Consider the following 8,270-nt stretch of genomic DNA (forward strand, 5'->3'; position numbering starts at 1 on the left):
TTTTCAAAATTTTTCTTTTAAATTTTTCGTGTTTTTAAACATTATTTTCGAAAATAATTAATAAAAATCCAAAAAAATTAGAAAATCATAAAAATCAAAAAAATATTTTGTGTTTCTTGTTTGAGTCTTGTGTTAAATTTTAAGTTTGGTGTCAATTGCATGCTTTTAAAAAATTTTTTCTTGCATTTTTCGAAAATCCCATGCATTCATAGTGTTCTTCATGATCTTCAAGTTGTTCTTGACAAGTCTTCTTGTTTGATCTTGATGATTTCTTGTTTTGTGTCTTTTCTTGTTTTTCATGTGCATTTTTGCATTCATATTTTTCATACATTAAAAATTTCTAAGTTTGGTGTCTTGCATGTTTTCTTTGCATCAAAATTTTTCAAAAATATGTTCTTGATGTTCATCATGATCTTCAAAGTGTTCTTGGTGTTCATCTTGACATTCATAGCATTCTTGCATGCATCTTGTGTCTTGATCCAAAATTTCCATGTTTTGGGTCATTTTTGTGTTTTTCCTTAAAAATTCAAAAATCAAAAATATCTTTTCCTTATTTCCCTCCACAATTTCGAAATTTTGGGTTGACTTGGTCAAAAGATTTTTAAAATTAGTTGTTTCTTACAAGTCAAGTCAAAATTTCGATTTTAAAAATCTTATCTTTTCAAAATCTTTTTCAAAATTATATCTTTTTCAAAATTTTTTATTTATTTTCGAAAATTTCAAAAATATTTTTCAAATATTTTCAAATTCTTTTTCTTATCTTTATATGTAATTTTCGAAAATTCACTAATAATTAATGTGATTGGTTCAAAAATTTGAAGTTTGTTACTTTCTTGTTAAGAAAGGTTCAATCTTTAAGTTCTAGAATCTTATCTTGTAGTTTCTTGTTAGTGAAGAAAATAATTTCAAAATTTTTTTTGAATTAAATCTTTTTATCTTTTATCTTATCTTTTTCAAAAAAAATTTTTATCTTTTTCAAAAATTTTATCTTTTTCAAAATTTGATTTTAAAATATCTTATCCAACTTACTATCTTCTTATCTTTTTAAATTTTGATTTCAAATCTTTTTCAATCAACTAACTAACTTTTTGTTTGTTTCTTATCTTTTTCAAAACCACCTAACTACTTTTTCCTCTTCTATTTTCGAAAATATCTCTCTCTTTTTCAAAAAGTTCTTTTAATTAATTAATTATTTCATGTTTTAATTTTAATTACATTTTATCTCTAATTTTCGAAAATCACTAACTCCTTTTCAAAATTATTTTCGAAATTTCTCTTCTCTCTTCCTCTTCTATTTAATTATTTAATTACTAACACTTCTCTTCACCCCTCTTCATCAAAAATCCGAATCCATTCCTCTTCTTCTACCCCTTTCTTTTTCTACTAACATAAAGGAATCTCTATACTGTGACATAGAGGATTCCTTCTTTCTTTGTTGTGTTCCCTTTTCTTTCATATGAGCAGGAACAGGGACAAAGGCACTCTTGTTGAAGTTGATCCAGAACCTGAAAGGACTCTGAAGAGAAAATTACAAGAAGCTAAATTACAACAATCCAGAAGCAACCTTTTAGAAAATTTCGAACAAGAGGAAGAGATGGCCGAAAATAATAATGATAATGCAAGGAGAATGCTTGGTGACTTCACAAAGCCAACATCCAAGTTTGATGGAAGAAGCATCTCCATTCCTGCCATTGGAGCCAATAACTTTGAGCTTAAGCCTCAACTAGTTGCATTAATGCAACAAAACTGCAAATTTTATGGACTTCCATCTGAAGATCCTTATCAGTTTTTAACTGAGTTCTTGCAGATCTGTGACACTGTAAAGACAAATGGAGTTAATCCTGAAGTCTACAGACTCTTGCTTTTCCCTTTTGCTGTAAGAGACAGAGCTAGAGTCTGGTTGGATTCACAACCCAAGGATAGCCTGGACTCATGGGATAAGCTTGTCACTGCATTCTTAGATAAATTCTTTCCTCCTCAAAAGCTGAGCAAGCTGAGAGTGGATGTTCAAACCTTCAAACAAAAAGATGGTGAATCCTTCTATGAAGCTTGGGAAAGATACAAGCAGCTGACCAAGAGATGTCCATCTGACATGTTTTCTGAATGGACCATATTAGATATATTCTATTATGGTCTCTCTGAATTTTCGAAAATGTCATTGGACCACTCTGCAGGTGGATCTATTCACCTGAAGAAAACGCCTGAAGAGGCTCAAGAACTCATTGACATGGTTGCAAACAACCAGTTCATGTACACCTCTGAAAGGAATTCCGTGAACAATGGGGTACCTCAGAAGAAAGGAGTTCTTGAAATTGATGCTCTGAATGCCATATTGGCTCAGAACAAAATGTTGACTCAACAGGTCAACATGATCTCTCAGAATCTGAATGGATTGCAACATGCATCCAATAGTATTAGAGAGGTAGCTTCTGAAGAAGCTTATGATCCTGAAAACCCTGCCATGGCAGAAGTTAATTACTTAGGTGAACCTTATGGAAACACCTATAACTCATCATGGAGAAATCATCCGAATTTCTCCTGGAAGGATCAACAAAAACCCCATCAAGGTTTTAACAATGGTGGACGTGCAAGGCTGAATAATAGTAAGCCATATCCATCATCTTCTCAGCAACAGACAGAGAACTCTGAACAAAACAATTCTAATTTAGCCAACATAGTCTCTGATCTGTCAAAGGCCACTTTCGGTTTCATGAATGAAACCAGATCTTCCATTAGAAATCTGGAAGCACAAGTGGGCCAGCTGAGTAAGAAAGTTATTGATACTCCTCCCAGTATTCTCCCAAGCAATACAGAAGAGAATCCAAAAGGAGAGTGCAAGGCCATTGATATAATCAAAGAGGCCAAATGCACCAAGGAGGAGGAGGACGAAAATCCTAGTGAGGAATACCTCCTGGGACGTCCCTTAAGCAAGAAGGAGTTTCCTATTAAGGATCCAGAGGAATCTGAGGCTCATCTAGAGACCATAGAGATCCCATTAAATCTCCTTCTGCCATTCATGAGCTCTGAAGAATATTCATCCTCTGAAGAGGATGAAGATGTGATTGGAGAGCAAGCTGCTCTATATTTAGGAGCTATCATGAAGCTGAATGCCAAACTATTTGGTAATGAGACTTGGGAAAGTAAACATCCCTTACTCATTAGTGAACTAGACACTTGGATTCAGCAAACTCTACCTCAAAAGAAACAAGATCCTGGCAAGTTCTTAATACCTTGTACCATTGGCACCATGAGCTTTGAAAAGGCTCTATGTGATCTGGGGTCAGGAATAAATCTTATGCCACTCTCTGTGATGGAGAAGCTGGGAATCATTGAGGTACAACCTGCCTTGTTCTCATTACAACTGGCAGACAAGTCAGTGAGACAAGCTTATGGATTAGTAGAGGACGTGCTAGTAAAGGTTGAAGGCCTTTACATCCCTACTGATTTCATAATCCTAGATACTAGGAAGGAAGATGATGAATGCATCATCCTAGGAAGACCTTTCCTAGCCACAGCAGGAGCTGTGATAGATGTCAACAGAGGTGAGTTAGTCCTTCAATTGAATGGGACTACCTTGTGTTTCAAGCACATGGCCATCCCTCTATGACAAAAGAGAGTAAGCATGAAGAGCTTCTCTCAGTTCAGAGTCAAGAAGAGCCCACACAGTCAAACTCTAAGTTTGGTGTTGTGAGGCCACAACCAAACTCTAAGTTTGGTGTCCAAACCCCATATCCAAACTCTAAGTTTGGTGTTGGGAATACCACACTTAAATTGACCTGATCACCTTGTGGCTCCATGAGAGCCACTGTCAAGCTATTGACATTAAAGAAGCGCTTGTTGGGAGGCAACCCAATTTTATTCATCTAATTTTATTTTATTTTGTTTCTTTGTTATTTTTGTGTTTTATTAGGTACATGATCATGAGGAGTCACGAAAAAATCGAAAAAAAAAATTAAAAACAGAGTCAAAAACAGAAGAAAAAAATTTTTCACCCTGGAGGCGCACGGGCTGGCGTTCAACGCCCAGAAGGAGCATCTTTCTGGCGTTCAACGCCAGAACAGAGCACCATTCTGGCGTTGAACGCCCAAAACAAGCAACAACCTGGCGTTTAACGCCAGGATGCGCACATAGAGGACAATCTGGCGCTGAACGCCAGAAACAAGCATGAAACTGGCGTTCAACGCCAGAAACGTGCATAACATGGGCGTTTAACGCCCAGAACTAGCATCAATGGGCGTTTGAACGCCAGAATGATGCATCAAGGCATGTTACATGCCTATATGGTGAAGGAATGGTATTTGTTTTCACCTCAGGATCTGTGGACCCCACAGGATCCTCACCTCAGGATCTGTGGACCCCACAGGATCCCCACCTATCACATTTCTTTTAATCCTAATCACACTCTTCTAATCCAAATCTCATTCTCAATTCCTCTTCCCAATTACCCCATTCACCATTCACATCATCCTCCTCTTCCCCATACACCCCACCTACCCCCACTACTTTCAAATTCAATTTCCCACCCTTTCCCACCCAATATGGCCGACCCTATACCCTCCCCTCTCCCTATAAATACCCTTCTTTTCTTTTACATTTCCACACAACTCAAACCCACATTCTCCCACATAGCCGAACCCTCTCTTCTCCCTCTCTACCATATTTTCTTCTTCTTCTTCTCCTCTTCTTTTCTTTTTGCTTGGGGACAAGCAAATTTTAAGTTTGGTGTGGTAAAAAGCCTAAGCTTTTTATTTTTCATTCACCATCAATGGCACCCAAGGCCGGAGTTCCTCAAGAAAAGGAAAAGGGAAGGCAAAAGCTTCCACTTCCGAGTCATGGGAGAAGGAGAGATTCATCTCCAAGAGCCACCAAGACCACTTCTATGATGTTGTGGCAAAGAAGAAAGTGATCCATGAGGTCCCTTTCAAACTCAAGAAGAATGAGTATCCGGAAATCCGACTTGAAATTCAAAGAAGAGGTTGGGAAGTCATAGCCAACCCCATACAACAAGTTGGAATTTTAATGGTTCAAGAGTTCTATGCCAATGCATGGATCACTAGAAACCATGACCAAAGCATGAACCCAAGCCCAAAGAATTATCTCACAATGGTTAGGGGGAATACTTGGATTTTAGTCCGGAAAATGTGAGGTTGGCGTTTCATTTGCCTATGATGCAAGGTGATGAACACCCCTACACAAGAAGGGTCAACTTTAACCAAAGGTTGGACCAAGTCCTTATGGACATATGTGTGGAAGGCGCCCAATGGAGAGTAGACTCCAAAGGCAAGCCAGTCCAACTAAGAAGACTGGACCTCAAGCCTGTAGCTAGAGGATGGTTGGAGTTCATTCAAAGATCCATCATCCCTACAAGCAACCGATCTGAAGTTACTGTGGATCGGGCCATCATGGTTCATAGCATCATGATTGGTGAAGAAGTAGAGGTTCATGAAGTCATAGCCAATGAACTCTACAAAATAGCTGACAAACCTTCATACATGGCACGGCTAGCATTCCCTCACCTCATATGCCATCTATGTTATTCAGCCGGAGTTATCATAGATGGAGATGCCTCCATAGAAGAAGACAAGCCCATCACCAAGAAAAGGATGGAGCAAACAAGGGAAGTTCCTCACGGCCCTCAAGGAGAACAAGAGGAGGTTCACCATCAACAAATGCCTCAAATGCACTTTCCTCCCAACAACTATTGGGAGCAACTTAGCACCTCCTTGGAAGATTTGAGCCATAATGTGGAACAACTAAGGGTGGAACACCATGAGCACGCCCTCACTCTTCAAGAAATAAGAGAAGATCAAAGAGCAATGAGGGAGGAGCAACAAAGGCAAGGAAGGGACATAGAAGAGTTGAAGAACATCATTGGTCCTTCAAGAAGAAGACGCCACTAGAGGTGGATTCATTCCTTGTTCTTTATTTCTTTCTGTTTTCGGTTTTTAATTATTATGTTTATCTATGTTTTGTGTCTTTATTTCATGATCATTAGTATGTAACCATGCCTTAAAGCTATGAATAAAATCCATTAGTCCTTCACCTCTCTTAAAAGAAAAATGTTTTAATTCAAAAGAACAAGAAGTACATAATTTTCGAAATTATTATTGAATTTAGTTTAATTATTTTGATGTGGTGACAATGCTTTTGTTTTCTGAATGAATGAATGAACAGTGCATATGTCTTTGGATCTTGTTGTTTATGAGTGTTAAAATTGTTGGTTCTTGAAAGAATGATGAACAAAGAGAGATGTTATTGATGATCTGAAAAATTCATGGAATTGATTCTTGAAGCAAGAAAAAGCAGTGAAAAAAAAAAAAAAAAAAAAGAGAGAAGAGATCTAAAAAGAGTATATAGAAAAAGAAGGAGCAATAGAAAAAGCCAATAGCCCTTAAAACCAAAAGGCAAGGGTAAAAAAGGATCCAAGGCTTTGAGCATCAATGGATAGGAGGGCCCAAGGAAATTAAATCCAGGCCTAAGCGGCTAAACCAAGCTGTCCCTAACCATGTGCTTGTGTCATGAAGGTCCAAGTGAAAAGCTTGAGACTGAGTGGTTAAAGTCGTGATCCAAGGCAAAAGAGTGTGCTTAAGAGCTCTGGACACCACTAACTGGGGACTCTAGCAAAGCTGAGTCACAATCTGAAAAGGTTCACCCAGTTATGTGTCTGTGGCATTTATGTATCCGGTGGTAATACTGGAAGACAAAGTGCTTAGGGCCACGGCCAAGACTCAAAAGTAGCTGTGTTCAAGAATCAACATGCTTAACTAGGAAAGTCAATAACACTATCTGAAATTCTAAGTTCCTAAAGATGCCAATCACTCTGAACTTCAAAGGAAAAGTGAGATGCCAAAACTGTTCAGAAGCAAAAAGCTACAAGTCCCGCTCATGTAATTAAATTAATATTCATTGATATTTTGGACTTTATAGTATATTCTCTTCTTTTTATCCTATTTGATTTTCAGTTGCTTGGGGACAAGCAACAATTTAAGTTTGGTGTTGTGATGAGCGGATAATTTATACGCTTTTTGGCATTGTTTTTATATAGTTTTTAGTAAGTTTGAGCTACTTTTAGGGATGTTTTCATTAGTTTTTATGTTAAATTCACATTTCTGGACTTTACTATGATTTGTGTGTTTTTCTGTGATTTCAGGTAAATTCTGACTGAAATTGAGGGATTTGAGCAAAACTCTGAAAAAGGCTGACAAAAGGACTGCTGATGCTGTTGGATTCTGACCTCCCTGCACTCGAAATGGATTTTCTGGAGCTACAGAACTCTAAATGGCGCGCTCTCAACGGCGTTGGAAAGTAGACATTCAGGGCTTTCCAGCAATATATAATAGTCCATACTTTATTCGAAGAAAGACGACGCAAACTGGCGTTGAACGCCAAGTACACGCTCCTTTCTGGAGTTAAACGCCAGAAAAACGTCATAATCCGGAGTTGAACGCCCAAAGCACATCATAACTCGAAATTCAACTCCAAGAGGAGCCTCTGCTCGTGGATAAATCAAGCTCAGCCCAAGCACACACCAAGTGGGCCCCGGAAGTGGATTTATGCATCAATTACTTACTCATGTAAACCCTAGGAGCTAGTTTATTATAAATAGATGATCTACTAATGTATCAATCATCTTTTGACCACTTTAAAACTCTTTATTCATTCGGTCACTTGATCATGGAGAGGGCTGGCCATTCGGCCATGCCTGAACCTTCTTTACTTATGTATTTTCAACGGTGGAGTTTCTGCACACCATAGATTAAGGGTGTGGAGCTCTGCTGTACCTCAAAGATTAATGAAGTTCTATTTCTTTTATTCAATTCTCTATCTTATTCTTATTCCAAGATATTCATTCGTACTCAAGAACATGATGAATGTGATGAGCTAATACTCTCATCATCATTCTCACTTATGAACGCGCGTGATTGACAACCACTTCCGTTCTGCGTGTAACAAGGCTTGAATGTATATCTCTTAGGTTCCCCAACAGAATCTTCGTGGTATAAGCTAGATAGATGGCGGCATTCATCTAGATCCGGAAAGTCCAACCTTGTCTGTGGTGTTCCGAGTAGGATCCTGGGAATCCGAAAAGTCTCACCTTGTCTGTGGTATTCCGAGTAGGATTCCGTTCATGAATGACTGTGACGTGCTTCAAACTTTAACCTGCTGGGCGTTAGTGACAAACGCAAAAGAGGGATTCTATTCCAGTAGGAGCGGGAACCAACCGGTGATTGGCCGTACTGTGACAGAGTGCGTGCATTAGCTTTCACTGC

The 8,270-nt window shown here is 38.3% G+C and overlaps 1 non-coding gene across 1 annotated transcript; it reads right to left on the reverse strand.

Moving 5' to 3' along the window:
- Positions 1–1,990: 1,990 nt before the first annotated feature.
- On the reverse strand, positions 1,991–2,094 carry LOC130947139 (small nucleolar RNA R71). Its single transcript, XR_009072548.1, has one exon. It is a non-coding gene; the product is annotated as a small nucleolar RNA R71 (small nucleolar RNA).
- Between the last annotated feature and the right edge of the window lie 6,176 nt (positions 2,095–8,270).

This window comes from Arachis stenosperma, chromosome 8, assembly GCF_014773155.1.
Source record: "Arachis stenosperma cultivar V10309 chromosome 8, arast.V10309.gnm1.PFL2, whole genome shotgun sequence".
Lineage (NCBI taxonomy): Eukaryota > Viridiplantae > Streptophyta > Magnoliopsida > Fabales > Fabaceae > Arachis > Arachis stenosperma.